Below are 24,423 nucleotides of genomic sequence, written 5' to 3'. Positions count from 1 at the left end.
CATGGAAAAAATATACATATGAAATATACATAGGAGAGTTGCATCAGTCCACTGATATGAAGGCAAGTGTGCAAAAGCATACCGTAACATAATTAACATAATAACATGCTGACTAGCATTATCCTACTGAGATTAACCCTGAGACGGAGTTGGGAGGAAGCTATACAAGAGGCGCGCAGTTCCATCAGGCAATCATGGTGGTTTGTGTAAGTCGAAGTAGTCATCTAGTGAGGACCAGAGTTTTCTATGTGGGGGACGCCAAAGTGTAGAGGCAAGGGCTATATTATCGGCTCCTCTGAGGTCGGTGATCCAGTTAAGCCAATGGGGGAAAGATGCCTTACTCGTGTCTTTCCAATTATTCAGTATGATTTTAACCGCTGCCGTCAACAGTAGGTCAAGTAGGGCTTTGTCATTATCATTGAGTGTGACGGCTTTGGTAAATCCCAGTACGAGGGTTGAGAACTCTCTCGGGAGCGAGATGTGTAAGGCTTTGGAAATGAGATCGAAGATTCTGTCCCAATAGGAGGTAACACATGGGCATTTAAATATTAAGTGTTCGAGGTCTACACCCTCCTCTTTGCAATTCCAGCAGGCGTCGTCGTCCCTAATGTTGTGTAAGAAAAGTCTCCTAGGTGTCCAAAAGGCTTTATGGAGTAGCCAGAACTTAGTTTGGGAGAGAGTGGGGCTTATTTTGTGGTGTGTGGTGGATTCCCAAGTCCTGGCCCACTCTGATTCTGAAGTTGGTGTGGATGAGTAAGATTCCCAAAAGAGTTGCAGGGATTTGGTTAAGGTGGATGTTTGTGGTCGAATTAGTTTGTAAATTCTCGAGACTTGATGGCCAAGTTTGTTTAGTGTAGTGAGGAAGCCAGGGAGGGAGGGGGTGACGTCCTTCAGGTCAGCTTTTGCAAGTGCTACTTTGACATGTAAGAAATTGTATAATTCTATGTGATGGAGGTGATATTTGTTCTGTATTTCAGTGAAGGAGAGCGGTGCCGACCCTTCAAAGAGTTGGTGGGGGAAATGTATACCTTTTGCTATCCATGTGATGTTATGTTGTGGTTTCTCTCTATATGTTAAAGTGTTGTTGTGCCAGAGCGATTCCCATTTTGATTTCCGGAATTGGTGTGGTAAATGTTTGCTCACTTGAAGTAGAGCCGTTTTGGTGTTCTTAAAGATGGGACCCGAGCCTAAGTTGGGTCGAAGTTTGATGGTGAGAAGGGCGGAGGGATCGAGGCCATGGAGGATGGATCTTTCCACGGACAGCCACACCGGGGTGTAGTCCGTCTGCGGCGTTATCCAGTATGAGCCTTGTTTGGCCAAAAAGGCGGTTTGATATAGCTTGAAATCCGCCAGGTTGATTCCCCCCAGGCTTTTATCTAACCGTAGTTTCTTCAAACTAATTCTGGCTTTCTTACCCTGCCACAGGAAAGATGAAATCATTTTGTCTAATTTATTATGGAACTCTTTGGATAGGATAAGGGAAAGCATTGTGCTGAGGTAGTTAACTAAAGGAGATATCATCATTTTTATGGTTTCTATCCGACCCCACCATGTGATGAAATGAAGGGACCACCCATCAAGTAGTCGTTTGATTTTGGCGAGGGTCGTGGTTTCATTGTGTCTGATGGTGCTCAGGAGGTTGTCAGTAAATTCTATCCTTAAATATTTAATAACATCAGTTTGCCATGTTAATCCCGAGTCACCTAGGACTTCCCTAGTGGTATGGATGTTTAGGGGTTTGACCTCAGATTTATCCCTATTTAACTTATAACCAGACAGGGAGGAGTATTTATCAATTGAGGACATGAGCCCAGCAATGGAATTTGTAGGGTCTTCTGTTGCGATTAAGATGTCATCAGAGTAAGCTGCTAACTTTACACGTGTATCCCCGAAAGAACAACCCGCTATGTCTTTGTTGCGTTTGATATCCGTTAGGAGGGGTTCAAGGGCCAGGAGGAAAAGCACTGGGGAAAGTGGACAACCTTGTCTGGTTCCCTGGTAGAGTCGGAACGGTTTGGAAAGGGCACCATTGATAGCTATTCTGGCAGATGGGGCGGAGAATAGGGCCATCACCATTTTGGCAAAGGAGTTGCCGAGGTTGAAGGTGTGCATACATTGCTGGAGAAAAGACCATGAGACCTTATCGAAGGCCTTTTCCGCGTCCAAGGTTATCGCTACCATTGGAGAGGAAGAGACCTTTGCTTTCTCCAGAAGGTGGCACAGTAGCCTTGTATTGTCGTTTGACATCCGATGTTTTAGGAAACCAACTTGTGCAGGGCTAATTAGTTTAGGGAGGACAGAATTTAGTCTGTTCGCTAAGATTTTAGCGTAGATCTTGCAGTCAAGGTTTATCAAGGAAATGGGGCGATAATTTTTGGTGTGGAGAGGGTCTTTCCCTTCTTTGGGGATAACTATGATCGTGGCTTCGCTCATCGACGGGGAAATGCTTTACCACTGGTCGCTGTGGAGTTGAAAAGGGTTAGGAGCGGCGGGTTGAGTTGGTCCGTGAAGGCTTTATAGAATGCCGCCGAGAAGCCGTCCGGTCCGGGGGCCTTATTGTTCTTCAGTGTTTTGATGGCTGCTGTGATCTCTGCGTTTGTGATGGGGGAACCTAACTGAGTCTTATCTATATCTGATAGTTTGGGGAGTTGTAATGATTCAAGGTAGTCGGTACAGGCTGTCAAGTCTAATGGTTTGTCATTTTCATAGAGGTCTTCATAGAAGGTTTTAAATGTGTCAAGGATATTAGATTGTTTGGTGTGGGAGTTGTTTGCGGAGTCTTTTATGGAGGATATGGTAGATAATTTCTGTTTATGCTTGAGGTAGGAAGCAAGAAGTTTACCTGCTTTGTTACCCTCGCAAAGTTTTAGGCGGTTGAATCGGTTAATCCACACCCCGCTCTTTTACTGGTGACGGTGTTGTATTCGTATTTCTTTTTGGTCAGTAAGTCCAGTGATTTTGCGTCGAGTGGGTTGGATTTGTGATGGGACTCTAAGGTTCAAATCTGTTGTTCCAGTGACTCTAATTCTTTATTTGACGCTTTGTTTGCTTTGGCTCTGATATTGATAATGACCCCCCTGATTGTGGCTTTGAGTGCGTCCCATAGGGTGTTGGGTGCAATGTCTTGGGTGTCATTTAAAACTAGGTATTCGTCAATGGCGTTTGCTATTAGCAATTTGTTTGCGGATCGGATACGGTTTCATCATTGAAACGCCATCTTCTGGGGGGAAGGACCGACCGGGAACCAGCAAGTTTGGTGCATATACAGGCGTGATCAGAAAGTAATTTACGGGCTATTTCAGTTTCCTCTATCAGGTGTGTGAAGGGGCTCGAGATTAGGATAAAAACAATGCGTGAATATGATTTGTGTGGGGCGGAATAGAAAGTATAGTTTCTCCCATCTGGGTTTTGTAGGCGCCAGGAGTCTTTTAGGCAGTAGCGGTCATAAAGGCGAAGGAGGGCTTCATGCGAGCGGGAGGGGTGGAATGTGCATTTGGATTGTCTGTCTAATATCGGGTCCAGGGATAGGTTGAAGTCGCCCCCCACTATCAGTAGATCGTCTTGTGGGATGTGTTCTATTGAGCGAGAGACCGAGTCCCAGAATTCAGGATCGTCAGAGTTGGGGGCCGTAGATGTTTATTACATGTATGGGATCATCTTCCCTTAGTAGGTGAGTCACTGATAGCCTTCCCTGAGTGTCATGAGAGTGTGAGACTAGTGTCAGATTGGATTTTTTTGCTAGTAAGGTGATTACACCGCCTTTTTTGTGTGTCGCTGGTGAGTTCAAAATATGTGACGACCAGTGTATGTTTAGAAAACCCGAGTCTTCTTCTGATAGTTTGGTTTCCTGAAGCAAGACAATGTCCCCTTTTGATTTAGCGAGGTATTCAAAAACTTTCCGCCTTTTTACCGGGTGATTGAGGCCCTTGACATTAAGGGAGATTATGTTAAGGTCGTCGGCTAATGATTTGGTGTTTGACATCGGTGCGGGTCATAGTCGCTGAGTAGTGTTCTGGCGAGAAGACGCTAGGAGTGCGTGGTGTCATGGTTCGTCCGCGCAAATTGGGCGGTTGATGCAGAATCTGGATCGTTGTATTTAGTGTGTATAGCCTGCATGGGTCAGTGTGAGGAGATGCAACTCTAAGTAAAGGATGGAGGGTACAGCAAATAAGTAAGAATAGAGGATGCAGTGAGAGGTGGATGCTGTACCTGTAAGAATTAAACATAAGCAAAAGGCAGTACAAAATGTAGGTAAAAACTCTTAATCTCTGAACCCTCTTAACTCCCAGTTCCCCCCCTTCCAATTCCACCCAGTGTCCCCCCCCCTCTCTCCCCTCCCCCCAAAAACGTACATAGGGAGTACGATGACAGTACAGTGCTAGGTAGAACAGGAGTAATAGGATAGAAGCAAGTAACAGTCCCAATATAGTAAACAGTTGGGCATGTATAAGTCCCACTATAAGAACCTGACTAACATATGTGTAGACATATGTGTATGTCGTTAAATAACAGTAGCAAACGGTAGTATAACTGTATCACAACAATTGAGGCTAAGATATCATAAACTGGACATTAGCATGACTCTATAGTAAATCATGAGTCCTAGAGACTCAGGAGTGGCACAGGCTTTTTAAATTATAAACTCACGATACAGGAGAGTGCTCAGGTAGGATGAAGGGCTTCGAAGATGAATGGTCGACATCAAAATAGAGTTCTTGACGGTGGACTTATTTCAAGCCCGCTGACAACAATCATAGTCTGGTTAGTGCGGAGTACAGTCAGTCCGATATGTTGTCGCATGAGGAGCTGGAGTTCACGTTTTCCTTTTGTTGGAGAGGCCGGTCGATTGATCCATTTCTTGTTCGTGACGATCTTCAAGTAGATCCGCAAGGGCTCTGGGGTCCGTGAAGAATCTTGAGCGACCATTTATTATGATTTTGAATTTAGCAGGGCCTGCGAAGGAGAAGGCAATGTTTTTGGATCTGAGTTTGTCTCTTAGGTCTAGTAATCCCTTACGGAGTTCTACCGTGTCTTTGGAAAAGTCCTGTGTGAAAATGATTCTTTGGCCTTCCCACGTGATGGAGTGGTTTTTCCTTGCGTATTGGAGAATCATCTTGACGTGCTGAAATCTGAGTGGTTTGCATATCAGCGGTCTGGGGCCTTTAGTGTTTTTAGTAACGAAGGTGGGGATCCTGTGCGCCCTATCCAGCTCGAGACCGTGCAGAAATTCTATTTTGGTGATCATGGGGATCCATGTTTCTAGGAAGGCCACGCATGAATCTGCGTCCTTTTCGGAGTTCTCTGGAACACCAAAAATTCTAATGTTCCCCCTTCTGTTCCGATCTTCCAACTCAGCATTGTGGCGTTTGAGGGCGTCCGTTGTGTTCTCTAGGCGTTGGATCTTTGTCGCTGATTGCCGAGCTAGGTCTTCTACGTTGCTAATACGTTGCTCTGCCACCCCCAAACCTGTATTCATTGCGTTCATGTCGGGTCTGATCGCTGTGAGCTCCAGCTGCATGGAGTTAGTATTAGCTTTGGTCGATTTAGAGAGGTCTTGGAGGTCAGCTAGTTTTTTAAGAATAATTTCCATCGTGGCCGCCATGTCCGATTTGTTCTTAATGGGTGAGTCAGAAATCAGTGGGACTGGATTCACTTTCTTGGTAGAGTTTCTATCTTCTCTGCCCGAAATCGTGATGTATTGAAGTGGTTGTGACGATTATATCCGGGTGGGCTTGAAGATGGTTGTAGTGGATGTGTGAGAGTCCAATCTTATATCGGTTCACTGTTTGGCGTCTGAGTGAAGTTGTTTGTCGTGGGAGGCAGGACGGTCCTGTATAGGTCAGGCAGGAGGCCACGGCAGGAGAGTGCTGCTTGTCTGGCAGTATCTATAGGCTAGCAATTGATACCCAGCAGTGGACAGGGTTGAGTGGCTGGGGTTGATGGGGTTGAAGACAATGCTCAGCTCTCACAGCACTCAGGACAGAGGACTATCTACTGCATGTGGAAGCCTTGTGGAGGGCAGAGGCACAAGTTGTATGGCGGCGATCACGAGGCACAGGTAGATCAGCAGCTTCCTGGTGTGTGCAAACGCAGTGCCTGTGACCCCTCACGTCGCAATCTGGCTCCAGCAGCGCGTTTTTTGGCCGGTGGTGACTCTGACCATGTGGAGAAAGAAAGAAAGCTCAACAAATGCAGGCCGGTCTTGAGGCACGTATGCCTGTTAGCGCTGAGCGTAGGGTAGCAACCTTTGTGTTGGGCGGATCAAGGTGATAGCGCTCTAGGAAGGGAGTATTCCGCAATGTGGACAACCTGGGCACTTTGTTGGAGGCAGTAACTCATTTCGTGGAGTTGCGGTGGAACCGCCACCATCTTAGGGTCAGGCACGTCGGGCCGAGATCGGGCTGCAGCGTCGGGTACAAGGGCACTCCTCACCTCTCAGTAGGGCCATATGTCGATACAGGTGGTCCGCTCCTCCAGCTGGGCAAGTGGTGGAAGATTGCTTGCTGTGGGTATCTTTTCCAGCGCTCGGAGTCAGGCGTGGGTTTCGCGACTGGGCGCCGCCATTTTGACCGCTTCCGATGTCGGAGCGTGGTCCGCCAGCAAACCTGGAAAATGGGCACAGATAGGCAGCGCAGGACGCTGCTCAAGTTGCCGGAGGACGCCTCATGCCTTCAGGAGTCAGAGACCTTGGTTTGCGGTCGAGTCCACGCGGGGGAACGCAGGGATCAGGGTAGTAGTCGCTCTCCTGGAATACGGAGCTCCCGGTTAGGCGGCCATTACCACTGCCGTCCAAGCCACGCCACCCACCTGTAGAATGATTTGATGAATAAAATGACCAAAGAAAATCAAATCCGAGACCCCTTGAGGCTAGTAAAATTCCCCAAAAATGAGATACAAGACTCTACAATGTTTTTTTAAAAAAGAAAAGCAACATTTTTCCAAAGGTATGGTGTCCCCTGTGTGAACACAGAAACCTTTTAGAGAAGGTTGAAGTAGGAGGGGTGGGTGGCAGGGTGGATCCTGTGATTGTCTGTCAATGGGAAGTTCATGGATTTGTGAAGCTAGATACGTTTCTGGAAAATGATGAAAGGAAAACGTGGAAAGAGATAGCATCTCTTATTGTTAGAAATAAAGCGACGATGCAGTGGTCGTTTAGGGGGTTATACTGTAGTATACAGCAGATTAACCCTAAGATTTTATCAGATAAAAATGAGCTGGTTAAAAGCTTTGTGTTACACGTGACAAAATTGGGGTCCTGGGAAAGATATTTGCTATCTTTAGAGAAAGTTGATGTCTATAGAAGGATTTCTGCGAAATGGCTGAGAGAGGGTGGCGTATGTAGTGTCCTAGCATGGACACGTTCTAGTGTTCAGGAGTGATGTAACATACTTTACACCCACCCACCACAGACGTCATGGTGTCACATGACGCTGCCAATAAAAGAGGCCGAACGCACGTGCTTGTGGCCATTCCCACTACCCCCATCTGGTGTCTGCGTCCACATTATTGCTGCTCCTAACATTCGGGCCTAGGGCCCTTCACCAATTTACACTGGCGACGAGGCCGGTAGTGCAGCCCATGCGTGCCACTACCCACAGCAAAAACAAGAGAAAAAAGGGGAAGAGAGCTGCCCGCCTGAAGGGCATCCCCTGCAGCAAGGAGGCGCTCAGCGGCAAGTCGGAGCCCCACAGAGCCCAGGAGGCCCACAGCAAGCCGACCAGAGCCCACCCGCATCGGCCGCCACCAACAAGTGCCACCAGGGCAGAGCAGACCGCCCAGTGCCCACCTGGGATGGCCGCGAGGCAGCGACCCCCACCAGAGAGGGGCACCGGCCGGGCGGAGCCCACCCGCCACGACCGCGACAGAGCATCAGGCCCGACGGCCGAAGGTGAGCCCCAGGGGCGAAGTGACTTTCATGAACTATGCCCAATTATAAGCAGGACCAGCGGAACCTACCTGCGGCCTGCCCGAGTCGTCCACTGCCCCTGTCGCGTGTGTGAGTGGGAGCGGCGGGGCAAAGAGAATGGAGGCGGCGTGAGAAGGGGCGACCGGACCCGCCATCGAGGAGAACAACGAGGGGGAGGGAGCGGAGTAGCTACCCGCCTCCCGACCCCCCTCGCAACGTGATCCGGGCCAGCGGAGCCCACCCGCGGCCCGCCGGTAGCGCCCCCAGCGGAAGAACGACTGAGCAGAGCCAGCGGAGCCCACCCGCGGCCTGCGACATGCATGGTAGGTCTCCGCCACGCAGCGTGAGCAAGGTGAAGCTGCTGCGGCCGGAGACCGGGAAGAGTGGAGCCTCCCGTGCCGATGAATGAGCAGCGGGTAAATCAGCAGAGCCGGCGGAGCCCGCCCGCGGCCTGCCTCGAGCGCCCCCGCCTCGGGAGGAGTGACGGGAGCGACGAGCTCCCCCGCCTGAGGATAGCTTCGACTCCCCGCCCGCGCGAGGACTGCCGAGGCTGCCGCGGGCGGGGAGGGAAAAGCTGAACAAAGGAAGCGCCTGCATGCGACCAGCGCCGCCAAAAGTTCAAATGAGCCCCACCGGGACACTAAATAAAAGAAAAAGTGCACCCGGCAAGAAGCCAAACATTTGCCCGTAAGCAATCAGAGCAGTGCCCTACACATGCCTATGCCTCCTGCCCCCACCAGTAAATAAATAAAGGGAACGGACTTACCAGGAAGGCAGCGCGAGACCCGGTGCCCAGCAGCAGCTCCAGCCCCCTGTGCACTGAGAGGGGAAGACAATAGAGTGCTCAACAAGGGAAGACAGTCGTGAGCAAGGAGGAAACAGGCATCACTGCCACCCAGTGGCCAAAAAGAAAAGTGCATCTGCCAGCAAGAAAAGAAAGAAAACAAGCATTGCACAAGTGCACAACAGAAGATAAGTCAGCAGCAGCAAGGGGCAACAGACTGAGTAGCGCCCCCAAGGAGAATCTACTACCAAGCAGCAAGTAAGTGCGCAACCACGCAGGAAACACCCACACGCACCAGCAAGGAGTCGGCAGTCGCCACTTCCAACGCAACGTGGGAAGAGGCACGAACGCCTCACCGAGAACTCAAGCACTGACAGAACGTCTAGGGGGAAACGACTGCCAAGCACTGGAAGAACGTCCAGGGAAAAGACTGCCGCGATCAGAAGACGGAGAGTGCAGCGACTCCTAGTGGCCACAGGTGTTCACCGCGGTATCAACTACTCCCGCCAACGGTCCAATGCAGCAAGTACCCGACGACAGCCAAAGCAGCAAGTACCCAACGACACGAAACAGGCGTCCAAGAGCCCTGAACAGTAAGTGCACGGATAACGCGCCACGTGGCAACGCACAGCCACCGCAAGGAGAAAGAAGAGCGCAGGCAGCGCCATCGCGCAGAACAGTTATTGCGGACGACCACACGACGTGGCGCCTCCCAGGAGCCGATCAGCAGAATGATCGCCCATCAAGTGTTGACCCACGACGGGTCCCCAAGAACTGTTGTAGCGCAAAAGGACGACCACACGACGTGGCGCCTCCCAGAAGCCGATCCGCAGAATGATCGCCCATCAAGTGCTGACCCACGACGGGTCCCCAAACAAAAAAATTGTTAAAGCGCAAAGTCCGACAGGACGACCGAAGATAACCTGCCAGACATCGGCAGAAGTGGACCGCCAAACGGTCCAGGACGTTCAACCAAGACAAGGTCTACGGACGTGGACCCACGAACGTCACCAACAAGAATCAAGAGAAGAGGGTTCGCGAGACCAACTCTGGCTGCTGAGGAAGAAGGAGAAAGTGTCCCCGACGGGGACAAGACCAGGGGTACACATGCAGCGGGCGCGCCCTGCATGGAGGAGCCAGGTCAGGAGAGAAGACACAAGATCGGACCAAGTGATGTCGCGAAGCAGGAAAGAAGAAAAGGAGAGATCTGAGTGGCACGTCTGCCACCGTGAAAAGGAAGGAAGAAAAGGAGAGATCTGAGTGGCACGTCTGCCACCGCGAAAAGGATGGAAGAAAAGGAGAGATCTGAGTGGCACGTCTGCCACTGAGAAAAGGAAGGAAGAAAAAGAGAGATCTGAGTGGCACGTCTGCCACCGCCAGAGTGGAAGGAAGTATATCCACGTGACCTGTTGCCACAGTTAAGAGTGGAAGGAGAAGTCAGTGCGAAGCAACGTCCCCACAGTGAACCAACCAAGGAAAGAGAGAGGAGTGCAGGAAGACCTCTCACACTCCCGAAGAGAAGGAAGGCGACAAGTGCCAGGACAACGGTGCGAGGAGCACGAGGCTGGAAGAACACCAGTGGCAAAGAAGACCAGCTGATCTGATCGACGATGTTTCCGCACACCCAGGATCTGCGCGGATGAGCAGGCGAGACCGTTTGTGACATCCACCTTTGGGGTCACACGGACACTGGACAATGCCAGCCATGGTGGCCCAGGGGCAGAGGCCTCAGGGACGACAGTCCCCGTGACGAGAGATGGTCATCAGCCGCCCGTCCACAAAGGTCCGGGGAGGGCGAAGACATCGCAAGCAAAGACAGGAGCCAAAAGCTACCCTCTGGAGGAGGCTGCGGACCCTGAGGTGAGACCCATCATCTCCATACCCCCACTAACGGCGGCGTTAGAGCAACATGATGCGGTACACCCAGCCCAGTGCAAATCTGTGAAAGAGGGCCTCAAGGATATCCCGTGGCAGGGGAACACCTTCGAGAGGGGTAATTCTAGTGAGAGGGATGCCTTGCAACAAACCCGTCTTTTGCCAAGTAGGATGCATGCCGCGGATGAAGACAAAGCCAGGACCGGATAAGGCACCCCAACGTCTAGCGGCGAACCACAAGAACTCCAACTGCGTTTGTCGCCACAGAAGGAAGGTAACGAAAGACTGTGAGGACAACCTCAGGGCAGAGTCGACAACAGACTGAATCCATCGAGCACCCCCGACTGATGCCCGAGTGAACTAGTGATCTCTGCGGCCGACAGAACATCGTCTGCAACAGCCAGTAGCGGCAGATGAAGAGACTCTGCAGTAGTTTGGTCACTGTACTACATCCAAGTAATATGTGTTTTCTCCACAGGTTGAACTTTGGCGTTGGGTTTTTGTTATTAAAAATTGGGAGGGATGTAGTGTCCTAGCATGGACACGTTCTAGTGTTCAGGAGTGATGTAACATACTTTACACCCACCCACCACAGACGTCATGGTGTCACTTGATGCTGCCAATAAAAGAGGCCGAGCGCACGTGCTCGTGGCCATTCCCACTACCCCCATCTGGTGTCTGCGTCCACATTATTGCTGCTCCTAACATGCGGGCCTAGGGCCCTTCACCACTTTACAGAGTAGTTCTGATCACGGACATTTGTCAAGAATAAGTGAGTTAAACTTTACAACGTACAGAGGAGCATATTTCCAAATACGTAATGTATAGGAATCCTCTCTATTGCTTCACAAACCAAATGAGGAATGTCCAATCAGGGCTTTAGGTGCCATAGGGTGGGTAGAGAAGATTGGTTCCATATTATCTGGCTTTGCAGTAAACTGGAGGAGTTCTGGGGCTGTATTTTCAGGGTTTTTGAGCATTGCTTGCAGGTTCAAATCCCCCCAAACCCCATGATTGTCATTCTGGGCTATTGCCCTATATCGGGCATAATAGGTCAGGCATCAGAAGTTGATGTGCATTTCAATGTTAGTGACCCGATTCTGGGGCTGTATTTTCAGGGTTTTGGAGCATTGACTGCAGGTTCAAATCCCCAAAAACCCCATGATTGTCATTCTGGGCTATAGCCCTATGTCGGGCATAATTGGTCAGGCTTCAGAAGTTGAAGTGCATTTCAATGTTAGTGGCACGATCATTGCTTTTGCAGAACTGAAGAACTAAACGTGTTGCATGTTTCCTGGATTGGTTTAATGAAATGAGGATAGTTAGAGAACGAGAGAGCTTTTTCAACTCAAGATGGGGCAATTTAAAGACATTTTGCGAATTCTGGGCCCTCTTATTAGCACATTAAGAGGCTGAGCTAACCAGTAATTAAATGTTTTTGTGTTTCTGTTGGAGGAGGTCTCGTATTCCAAATTCGATTAAATGTATCCATAAATGAAGACGTGACTATTGTGCTTGCAAATATGGGTTTTATGTCTCCGGTCTTATAACACCGATTTACTCTCTCAGCCAGCTTGACCTTCATGAGGGTGAGAAGTTTTGTAATTATACGATTGGTGAATAATGTATTGCCCACTTTTAGTAAAACTCAAAACAGGATAAGACAAAGCGGGTGGGTTCCTGCCAAATATTTTTGCGAGCCCAAACGGTGCCATATAATAACAATGCACATTAGATACAACCCCTGCAACAGCATGCACAAAATATGGCTCCAAGCCACCTTGTTTGCAATGACTTAGCCACATCATAGCTACATCCATATTAGGGTAGACGAGCATATGGACATACAGCAGTGTTTCACAGTAGACACATGTCCGGCACTATCACACACACAACTAATTGTGAACCCATCTAATGACTAGGGGGCAGATTTATGTCGGACTTGCGCCACGTTTAAGCCGCCATTGCGTCATACAACAGCGGCGTAAATGTGGAGCATCCGTGCGACCCATTTACAACATGACGCATTTAGGCAGATGCGTCACGTTGTAAAGCCCTGCGCCACATGTGGGTGTTCCGGCGCAGGGTGGGCGTTCCGGGGCAAGTGCGCCTCGCAAAAGTGCCTGCGTGAAATCTACAAGATTTCACGCAGGCACTTTTAGGCCAATGCTGCGTCAAAACCCTGAGCCTGCTTGAAGCAGGCATAAGGCTTGACGCAGCATTGGACAGATAGGGCCCCACAGAGCACTGCTGGAGCTGCATCGCGCTTGCGACGCAACTCCAGCATCTGTGCCGTTTTTGTCCCATGGTGCGCCGCATTGTATTGTAAATCTGCCCAAGGTATTTACACCCGCAATGTGACATTTATTCAAGTTATATTCACAAATCAATATTTTCTAAACAATCTGCAAACCGGCCATACTGACCATACAGACAGACTTATCAAATACACCTATACTGATATCAAATGCACATAATGGGAAAATATGACTCAAACTGAATGGCGAACAATCGACAAACGCATACACCATCAGAATGAAAAAAAAAATACTCATTGTCAGAACTATTCATGCATATTATGCTCCACAGAGGCCTATAACAGCTCTATCCATTATATTGCATCAATAAAAAGTATATTAGTCAGCTTCAGCCCTACCAATCACAATACAACATGATTCATTTGAAAATAACCTAAAACATAATCAAATACACTATCAGTAGATTACTTCGACTCCAGTCGAAGCCCAGAACCACAAAGGGCACCCAGAATCTAAAAGTGCTTTTTAGCCATATAATGGTGGGGGCTCCGCACTATACAAATGCACTTAACATAACGTCCCCTAAACACCTACCACTTCACCCACATTATTTACACTTAAAACGCAAACATAATTTCCTGCACAACATGTTTTACCTGCTAAAAAGTGACTCAAGCCGAGTGCCTTTGTCTGCCCTCGGAACTGACGCAGCAAATGTGCAGCCCGCCCACGCAGCTCCGGCTGTGACGCAGAATACTTCATGTTCAGAGACAGTTCCTCTTAGCTTGGTACACTAAAGGATTTGCATTGACATTATATCCGCGGATCTGGAAGGAGTTTGTCAGGCCTTTAAGATGAATATTTTCAACAATGAAGGTGGCATGCCTCAGACTGAGTCGACGCCCACACTTTTACGCAAAGAGCTGCCTGTCTGATTCATGGAAAGGCGTAATCACGCGCCACGCAGAAGCCTCATTCAAAGGCGTTCACGTTGAGTAGCAGCCACTGGCACTCTGTACGACATTCGCATCTTTTATTCAGTATGTGCAGTCGGTGCTTTTAATATAAAATTACTCCATACTTAATCGCAACACTTTTGTAATTTAGCGTTTTAAATGTTTACACTTTTGATTTGTTTCTGTGAGGGTTTGTTTGCCTTATACTGTTTAATTAAGTCCTCCCAGTGGCGGCTTGCTGCTCCAAAGGAGGTAGGAGTCCACAAGTTTCTTTTGGTGCCCTTTTTCAAGTTGCCTTTTGCCTGCTGCCTATGTAGGTGATGCCCAATGACATTCACATCTCTTGACCTTCCGCATTGCTTCTGTTTTAAAGCTGGCATTGATTCCTGCTTGGTGCAGTGATGCTCAGGGCATGCCTAGAGGATCTTCTGCCTGAGCAGAACTGAATGCAGCCAGATGGACAGAGAAGTCCAGTGCATACATTTTTTTGAGTGATTCCAGACATAGCAAGCCAAAAACCCTAGTCATGCTATTAAAACCTTAATGAGTGCATTGCTATCTCTGGCACTGCCATCTGTTTCTGCGATCCCTTACACTACCTTCTTGGTCAGGCTGTGTAAGGACAGACGAGCAGTAGCCGAGCCCGGGGTAGGTCACACGCTTTACATGGCGGCGAATGTCCACGGCACAACGCTTTTGAAGCTCTACTCCGCTACTGTCCATGGAGCCTTAGTCCAGCATTTTTAGCGGTCGGTTCACACATCGATTGCATCAAGGTATACTATATACTTTAATGAACTGGGTTCTGCTTTAGGAAATACATGGACTTCTGATCGACCTCCCCATGAGTAGTTTAGTTTTCACCTTTCACGGTCCTGACAAATTGCCTTGATCATCTCTTTGACACATACATGGCAAGAAATATACTGACCTTCACCTTTATTTAGAGCCAACTTGGATCATTATATCCACTCTTCGGCCTATTCCATGCTTTTAGTATAACCAAAGGATCTATACATAAAACTTTCACATTGTAATTGCCTCGAGTTATTTTTTAATTCCAAATACACCACTCACTCACTCACAGCACTCCTACATAGCACCTCACACTTCAGTATGGCAGCTTAAAAGAACTGCGGCAAAGAGCTCCCCTGCAGGGCCCGTTGGGAATTGCAGCACCAGCCCAACGAGGAGCTGCCCTATGATGAAGCATGACACCCCTTGGAATGTGTAAGGGCCCTTGCTCCAGAAGGGTCAGATCCCCTGACTTGATCCATCAGGCACCTCCAACCTTTGTCTTGCAATAGGAACTGCAAACCTCTGTGTACGGATGTATGACGGTACAACGCGTACCGTTACAACACGTCCCTTTACGATGCAGTTTTAACAACGCAAGTCATTACAACGACTTGCATTGGGGGGGCGCTGATAGTGAATAGTTTAATTTATTATTCCAACACCAGTCCCCGTGGATAGTAGGGAAGGTGTTGGATAGTAAATTAAACTATCCCCTATACTAGAGCACCCTCCAGCGAAAGTCGTTGTAACGACTTTCGTTGTTAAAGCTGCGTCGTAACGGTACCGCGTTGTACCAGTTACGTTGTAAAGAATGTTTCCCTCTGTGTACACTTGTATCTACACTTGTATCCTTGGGGGCGTTTGCGCTGGACCTTTATCTGAGCTCTGTCCCTCCTTTTATAGATTGAGTAAAGGCAGCCCCATAGACAGAAGCCTGCAGCAGGCTATCTGTCAAAGCACAGAGCTGACAATTTACGCCATCTCATATTGCTTTTGGGATAGAAAAGTTCCGTACACAGCTTTACTAAGTTTGCACCCCTGCCCTGTGTTGTTATGTTAAAGGGCAAGTCCCTCAATGCCTCTGTGGACTTTTTGAGTTTTGCATCAGTCATGGCAAAAATTCACTGAGGGCTTCCTGTGGGACACCATAGCCATAATCCCCTATGAGTGCACCGCCTCTAGGGAGTGTGACCACTTTCCACTAGGAGGGTTGAAAGAGATTGGCATTAGTAGCAGCCTTGATTTATAGTGGAAGGTGCAGACCATCAGGGGAGTAATGCCACCATCAGGGGAGTAATGCCTACTAACTAACCGTTCTATTAAAAGGTGTGCTAGTCTCTCTAAACCAGGTTGTTCACTCTTTGGGTGGCATGGATGGAAACTACATCTACACTTTGCTTGGGTGATTTACATGAGCATGGCTGGACAGGCCTTTTATTCCACCGGGGATTTACCCACTGAACCGGGGCCCTTGAAGGCCGGATTTAAAATCCCAGAGCCACTCCTGATGCCTCTGTCACTAGCCACAGTTCCTCAAGGTTAATTGCAGCAGGCAGGAGGAGGGTTTCAAGACATAGAGAATAAGAGAGAGGGAGGGGGAAGGTAGAGAGAAAGTGATCAGAGTGGGAAAGGAGAGAGAATGAATGGATGGAAAGTGAGAGATTGTGCGAGGAGACAGGGAGACCGGGACTGGTTTGAACGTTTTTGCCAGGGCTTCTTTTGGTTCCTCAGTCTGGCCCTGTGGGTGAGTGTGTATGCTGTATGTATGTGCTTTACTGATCAGCATTCCTTTGTGTGAATGGCCAACCCTTTTGTCCCCTATTAAAGCACTCCCAGCTCGGCTCCCTCTTATTGTTTCATCAGCATGGCTATGGCTGGACCAGTCTACGTGAAATATACAAAAACAAAGGCACTGGCCCAAATTAAATTCAGAGGGGCATATTTACAAGGGGATATCACTTTTTAGTGATGTTCTGGTGGTGATATCTCCGTCTCCTTATTTACAAAGCAGTGTTAACGCAACCTTGTAAATAAGGCCCCCTTTCACCCATTTACTTAGTGTGAAAGGGGCGTGCAATGGGTGTTGCAGTGGGAGTTAACCCCCAACACCCATTGCTTTTTGACGCTACCCCATATTTACAAGGATGGGGAAGTGCCAAAAACTACGGCCAGGTAAAACCTGATCTTAGGGTGGTGATACGAGGAGAAATTATTAATTTCTCCTCATATTTCGTTCCTTCTACGTGTGCTGCCTTCTGCAGCACACATAGAAACAGCAAATCGCCTTTCAAATTGGGAATTGAACTTTAATGATGAAACCTCTTGGAATGGCTGCCTGTATTGAATTTGAGGAAGGAGCTAACTTGATGTGGAGGAGAGAGCTGCAGGTGTACCATTGAAAAGGAAGCTTTCTGGAGGTGAGACCACAGTCCAGGTACCTCATGAATAGGGAGCTGTGCATGACTTAGACCTCTCCACCTAACATCAAAGCTTCATGTGGCCGAGGGGGAGGATCAGCTCTACAGGGATCTCCGAGATAAGCCCCACCCGTCCCTGAGTCACAATGTGCTTTTAGGGGTCCACAAAAGAAACTCAAGATTACCCAGTGCTCACCTCCTGGCCAGACGGTGTTCATTGAAGTTACTTGTTGAAACCATTCTGTACAAATCCCCTGCAAGCCAAATGCATTTGCAAATAAATTCTCATGTCAGCCCTCTCCTTTCAAATATATTCTGTTGTTTGCTGTGGTCTTCTGCTCATTTGGGGGGATGGTTGGTTGGGTAAAAGAAGAAGACTAAACAGCATACTGACACGGTGGGGAGGTGAATGATGCAAGGGCGGCTAAGGTGTCCACTCATAGATTTCCTCTACAGCACAACACCCTTAGAGAGCCTCCCAGCCCATGGCCTTGTCTGCTACCTGTATTTACATGGTCCACTCTGAAGTAGATCCCCGTGCATACTGTAACCAAACCAGTAACTGTGGCACAAGCTCAGCTGTGACAACAAGAGACATTGGGCCCTATTCAAAAAGGTAAATGTACACATTTAGAGTTACTCATGTACCGCTATACCTAAACCTAGATGAAAAACTGCATTTCTTTGCTGTTTATCAGTTCTGAGTGTAGATTTACACCTAAGTGCAGACTTGCATGTTATCCTAAAATCAGGGGGCGGAGACATATAAGGCAGCATTTATGAGCGTAAAGTTACTACTAATAGCTGTTTGCATCTAGGTGGAGATCTCCCTATTGCAAAGTATAGAGAAACATAATGCAATTTATTAACTCTTAAAATAAAAAATAATTCAAAATACATTTTATTAACCTATAATTAATAAAATTATATAGCACATTGGCTCATACAACTAAATGTTTATGAATGAATGAATAAAAGATATTAATTTAATTTATAAATGTTATTTTACTCAGCATTTAAAAGAAAACACCTTCCCTATCATTTTAATATTTAATTAATAGTTATTTGTTTTGTATTCATTTACATTTGTAATAAAGGTTTTATTTATTTATTTTTAAAAATAAGTTAATTATTAAATGTTGAACTTTTAAAAGATATAATTTTTAACTGAATCTAACTTTTTACATTTTAGTAAGTTTATTTAATATTGTTTCAGTTCAGTTCAGTTTGTCTTTATTTCTATTTTCAAAAATCATTAAAGACATCATACATCAAAAAGGATAAAAAGCCACTGACATGTTCATGATATTAAATAACATAATAAATACATGTTAATGAAACTTCAGAATATATCACAATAATAAAAACACTTAATAATAAAGTAAAAATTTGGAGGTAGATTATATCGAATAGTTAAAACCACAAGTTCAGACTATACACAATACTATCACAATTAGACCACAGTATGTGGCCCTTAATTAATAAAGCAACAGGGCTGGGGGCGTGGATGAGCACCGGTCAAGATGGCCGCTTAAACCTGGAGCTCCGGGCGACCAAGCCACCAACAACTGTCAATCCGGGCAGAATCCGGCAAGTCCTGCCAATTACCAACAGTACGGGAACCCCCGAGGGCTGCTGCACCCTCCGGTCCGACTCCGGCCCGGATACGACTCTCCGACGCGGAGCGGCGCACTGGAAAGCTCCCGCCCGGGGCGGGACCTGAAGCGGAAGTGTGCGGTGAGCGGCCTCTCTCGCTAGGAAAGGTCCCGGCTAAGGGGCCTAGCCGCAAGATTCCTCGGAACCCCCCAGAAGTCAGCCATCGGCACACTAGGGGCGGCGATCACCTGGGGAGCTGTGCAGCCCCGATGCACCACCAGCAATTTGCCGCCTGGAGTGAGGCGCTGTCTCCCGTGTATCCAGCTAGGGGCCGGAGCCCTGAAAAGCGACGCCCCGCGGTGGAAGCGTGCAGGGCCTTTCATCACTGAGGCAGCTCTCTCCGGGCCCTGAAGGGCGGCGAGATCCAGCCCCGGCGGACTATCCGGCGGTTGTACATAAAGGTGGGCTGCGGAGCTACATTAGGCACTTGCACATTTGGGACCTGCAGATGCTCCCTGGGGCCCTTTTGGACTTTATCTGGGCCTGAAACACTCCACTAACCTGTCCAGCAACCATAGAGGGGCTCCTACTGTGCTTTGGGCATCGCTGTATGAATCCAGGTCTCTGCCCCATCTTGTAGCAGACACGTGGAGGACCTAAAACTGCGCCACTGCATCTCCGGACATTACAGGGAGCTGAGAGGGGGCCACTACATCTCCGGACAGTCCCAACATCCCTCCGGAAGAGGTGCCACTCATCCCTTCTCCCCCCCTCCCCTCTTCTTGCCTGCGAGACATTGCCTATACCCGCTTCCACGGCCCATACGGGGAGGAGAAGTTGCGCAACCATGAGGCCCAAGCCTGGCGCAACCACGCAAACCAACAAGCTGGACAAATATACGGTGCAGAAGGGCACACCTCAGAAGGAGACACCGACGGATGCACAACAGACCCAAAAGGAGCCGTCCTTAGCTAACATCATGGAGGCTATCCACTCGCTGGGGGCTACCCTTGAAACTAAAATAGACAAGGTGTCCATTGAGGTAAACCTACTCCGCACAGACCTTAAAAAAACTTCTGAAAAGGCCACCGACAACAGGAAGGACATCGCAGAGTTGCAGACATCGACAAAACGGCTGGAACAACGGGTCAACGACCTGGTCCACCAACACCGACAGATGACGCTCCGTCTCGAGGACCAGGAAGGGCAGGCCCGGCGAAGCAATGTCCACCTCTTAGGTGTGCCGGAGGGCCTTGAGGGGCCCAGCATGGAATTCTTCCTCGAGGATCTGATCCTCAATCACCTCAAGCCCAAACGTCTGTCGAAACTGTTCACGATTGAATGCGCGCACCGGGCACCCATCACGAAGCAGAAACCGGGAGCACCACCCAGGACGAATAACGCAAAAGTCCTTAACTACAGGGATTGGGATGCGATCCTATAAGCGGCAAGACAGTCAGAGGACTTACACTACGAAAATGCCACGATCCGGTTCTTTCCTGACTTTACTCTGCAGGTCCAGCGGTAGAGGAGATCCTTCGGAGGCGTGAAAGTGGCACGCCGAGACAAGGGTATCAAGTACATGATGTTTTTCCCCGCCAAACTCAAGGTCCTTGCTGGAGGCAAATCTTTCTTCTTCACTTCGCCATCGGAGGTGCAGGACTGGCTGGACAAGGACTCGCCTGCCACCGGGAAGGGAGCGGAGGACCACAACTGGAGGGACACACAGGTAGTTCCCCTGAATCTGTGAATGGAAAACCGGGGCCGGATCGGCTGAGCCAGCGCTCCTGGAGGTCCAGATCCGCCAGCCCTCAATGGGACACCCCGGAAGCGGTGGAGGGTAATGGAGACTGAGGGACTCTTAAGACTACTATGCGGTAAACAGGAATGTAACGAATAACACCATGTTTATGTATACTGATGTACTGGGGGAGAATGTGTTTGCTACATAATGATGAGATGGTCAAACAACGAACGTTCTCAATGCAGGACTTGTACATTGTACGGTTCAACTGTAATGTTGGGGGGGAGGGAGCCTGGGGGGCGGACACGGCCGGGGCTACTGCGCTCCCCTGACAGAAGGTCCACTAGGAAGGGAAGACAGGTTATTTAGAGTTGTAAGTTCTTCCTCTTCTGGGGTGAATTCAGGGCGAAAGGCACTCTGCTAATTGGGGGATGTGGGTCGTTTTAAACCTACGGAGCAGGGGAGCAGGGAGGGGGGTGGGGACGGGGTGTTGGGGGGGATGGTGGGAGGGGAGAGGGGGTTGGTGGGGATCAGTTACAAGGTTTTGGCAATGTCACACCAGGTATTTATTGTCTTGTCGACAGTTAAGCTACTCCATGCAGGACCTCAGGTCAGAAACTCCGTTCCACCCATCTGCAGAAAATTTGGAGGGAGACTCCGCTAGGGTATACACATTCCGATGAAGTGGGATAAGAGTTTAAAGGTTCTAAGCTGGAACGTCAGCGGGCTAGGGGACAAGCTCAAACACACTATTGTTCTACAATTTGTTAAAATACACCTCCCTGATGTAGTACTCTTGCAGGAGACACACCTGTTAGGAAATACATGTCACACACTGAACCGTTGTGGTTACTACATGGCGGCACACTCAGGCTTCACCTCGGGGTCACGAGGGGTAGGCATACTACTCCGGCGCAATTTTCCCTTAGTCGTTGAACAATCAGACACTGACCCCCGGGACGCTTTGCTACGGTGTCAGGTTCCTGGGAGGGATACAAGATCAACCTCGCCTCGGCCTACATTCCACCCGGTCTTCAAACACAAACATATCAAGATCTAGGTAGGCTGATCCTTTCGCTCCCTGAGGGGCGCCTCCTGATAGGGGGAGACTTCAACGCTGTTGTATCTGGGACCCTAGACAGATTTCCACCCAGAGACATCCCACCCGGACATAGATGGCTTACTGACTTCCTGGACGCCTTTGGTCTTTTGGACCTATGGCGAACCCGCCACCCAAGAGATACACAGTACACCTTCTTCTCGGGCCCACATCGGTCGTTTTCTCGCCTCGATTATATTCTGGCGCCACAATACCACGGCAGGACACTTCAGGAGGTTACACATTTGGTGAGGGGCATCTCAGACCACTCGCCGCTGTTCGCCCACCTCACACTGGGCGACAAACAAGAGGCCTGCACCGCACCGATTAACGTGTGGTACCTGCGCTGTGAACCCATCCGGCGTAAACTTCTCCTGTCCATAGACCGATACTTCTCAGAAAATTACGGTACGGTGGCCTCGTCCACGGTGCTCTGGGAGGCCTTTAAAACTGTATTTAGAGGAGATGCCCTCTCGGCGATCTCTGGTCGCCGAAAGGAACGTGAAGAGCAAATCGTAAACATGGAGAGGGACCTGTTGGAGCGGGAGGCAGAGGCTAACGCAGATGGTGAGCCTGAAGCAGTTCATCTCATGGAACTCAAGGCAGCGGAATACAGAGCCCTAGTTACTGATGCTGCCAAGACCATAGCCAGGGACAAAGGGGGCAGACTATATGATCAAGGGGACAAAGTGGGCAAGCTCATAGCTTGGCTAGACAAAAAGCAACAGGCACATAGGATAGTCGCAGAGCTCAAAACGGACACTGGTGCCGTGATCATTGAACCCCGTGACATAGTCCGGGAATTTGCATTGCATTATCAGAAGGTATACAGCAAGGGCTCTGACAGACCGGAGGACGACTTGGTCTCCTTGCTGACCGATATCCGAATGCCCTCTTTCTCAGATTTGGAAAAAGAGGACCTGGAGGCGCCAATAATTGTTGAGGAACTGGCCCGAGCGATCGGGGAACTCCGGCCTGGGAAAACGTCGGGGCCCAACGGCTTACCAATAGAAATATATAAGCTAGCGCCTTCTGGCCTTAGTCCCTACTTAAAGAAAATGTTTGAGGAGAGCATGGAACGAGGTATTCTGCCGCGTGATCAGCGAATAGCCACAATAGTGGCCATCCATAAAGTAGGTAAGCCTAGAGATTCCTGCGCCTCCTACAGGCCCATATCCCTCCTCAATGCAGAGCCCAAAATCTTGGCCAAAGTCCTCGCCAATAGACTAAAACCTGTCCTCCACGCTTTAGTTCACCCGGACCAGTCTGGCTTTATGCCACACTGGAACACAGCGCTCAACCTCCGTAGGTTGCACGGAGTCCTGGGTCGTTGCCATATTCTCCAGGAAGATGCGGTGGTACTATCCCTTGACGCTACGATGGCGTTTGACACGCTTGAGTGGTGATATATGATGGCTGTCCTCCGTAAATTGGGATTCGGCCCGAGCTTTATAGGATGGGTGCGCCTTTTGTACGCAGCACCCTTGGACCAGGTCTCTGTCAACAATAAAATCTCTGCAATATTTGAACTCGGACGAGGAATGCGACAGGGATGCCCCCTCTCGCCCCTCCTCTTTGCCCTCTCACTGGAGCCCCTGGCCGCCTGGATCAGGCAAGACTTACCCCTGAAAGGAATATGCTGGGCTGACGGTTGTGAGGACAGGATTTCGCTCTACGAGGATGATGTCCTGCTCTATCTCACCAGGCCTCGTAGGTCCCTCATAGTGGTTATGGATATTATCAACAACTTCGGGAAAAACTCAGGCTAGAGGATTAACTGGGGCAAATCCGTCCTCTATGTCCTGCAGGGTGAGGTTCCCGTGCTTCCGCGGAATTGCCCCATGGCGGTAACCACCGAGGGGTTCCGTTATTTGGGGGTATTCATCTCCAAAGAACCGGACATCAGATACGAGAAGAACCTTCTCCCGCCTCTGCAGCGATTCAAGAGGGACGCTGCCTCCTGGCAACGACTATCGCTGTCCCTCCTCGGACGGGTAGCACTCTTCAAAATTATGGCACTGCCTAGGTTCCTTTACGCCTTGCAAAATTACCCGGACCTGGTCCCAAACGCCTACTTCACTTCTATTGAGGCCGCGCAGAGGGAACTGCTGTGGTCTGGCATGCCCCGCATCTCCATACAGAAATTTACCCTGGGGTGGTTCGATGGCGGTATAGCACTCCCTGATATCCGCAAATATTACTGGGCCGCACACCTCTCCGTCATCAATCAGTGTACCTACATTGATGGTAACGACCCAGCATACGGCATGGACCGCTGGCTTTTACCAGGCGGTAACTTCGAAGCGGCCCTCTACTCCAAACCGGGACAATACTTGCTGACGGGACCCACGCAACTCTCGGTGCAGCTATGGCATATTGTACAACGCAAACTGGGCTGGGCAGACACCCTCACGATGGCCACCCCCCTGTGGGTTTCTGAGAGACTCGGAAGGCTAGGCCGTACAAAGGGGTTCCGTAACTGGGACCTCATAGGCATATCTCATGTTCGGCACCTATGGGGCCTGAAGGGGGTTATACCTTTTGCATCACTCCAACACACCTATGAACTGGCTCAGTCAGAACACTTTAGATACACGCAGATCAGACGCTCCCTCCAGGCTAACATTCCGGCGGGAACACAGCCCTCTGCCTCCTCACCGCTGGAGGATAGACTCCTCGACGGCCATCTCCCTGAACATGCCATATCACTCACGTACAAAAAAATCATTAATCATTCTCCTGACCTATTACTCCCCCTCAAGGGTAAATGGGAAGCTGACGGTCTAGAAATTGATGAGGAGGAATGGCAATCTGCACTAGCCTCCCCTAAGAAGGTGGCTATTTCGGCCAGACTCCGGCTCATTCAATTAAAAATCCTACATCGTGTCTACCTCTCAGGGACTAGACTACAACGAATGGGCCGAAGTTCAGATGGGCTTTGTAGACGGGAATGCGGAGAGGTAGGGACCTTCTTCCACATACTCTGGGAG

The sequence above is a fragment of the Lissotriton vulgaris genome, chromosome 7, assembly GCF_964263255.1.
Source record: "Lissotriton vulgaris chromosome 7, aLisVul1.2, whole genome shotgun sequence".
Taxonomy (NCBI): Eukaryota; Metazoa; Chordata; class Amphibia; order Caudata; family Salamandridae; genus Lissotriton; species Lissotriton vulgaris.
This window is presented reverse-complemented; position numbering follows the sequence as displayed.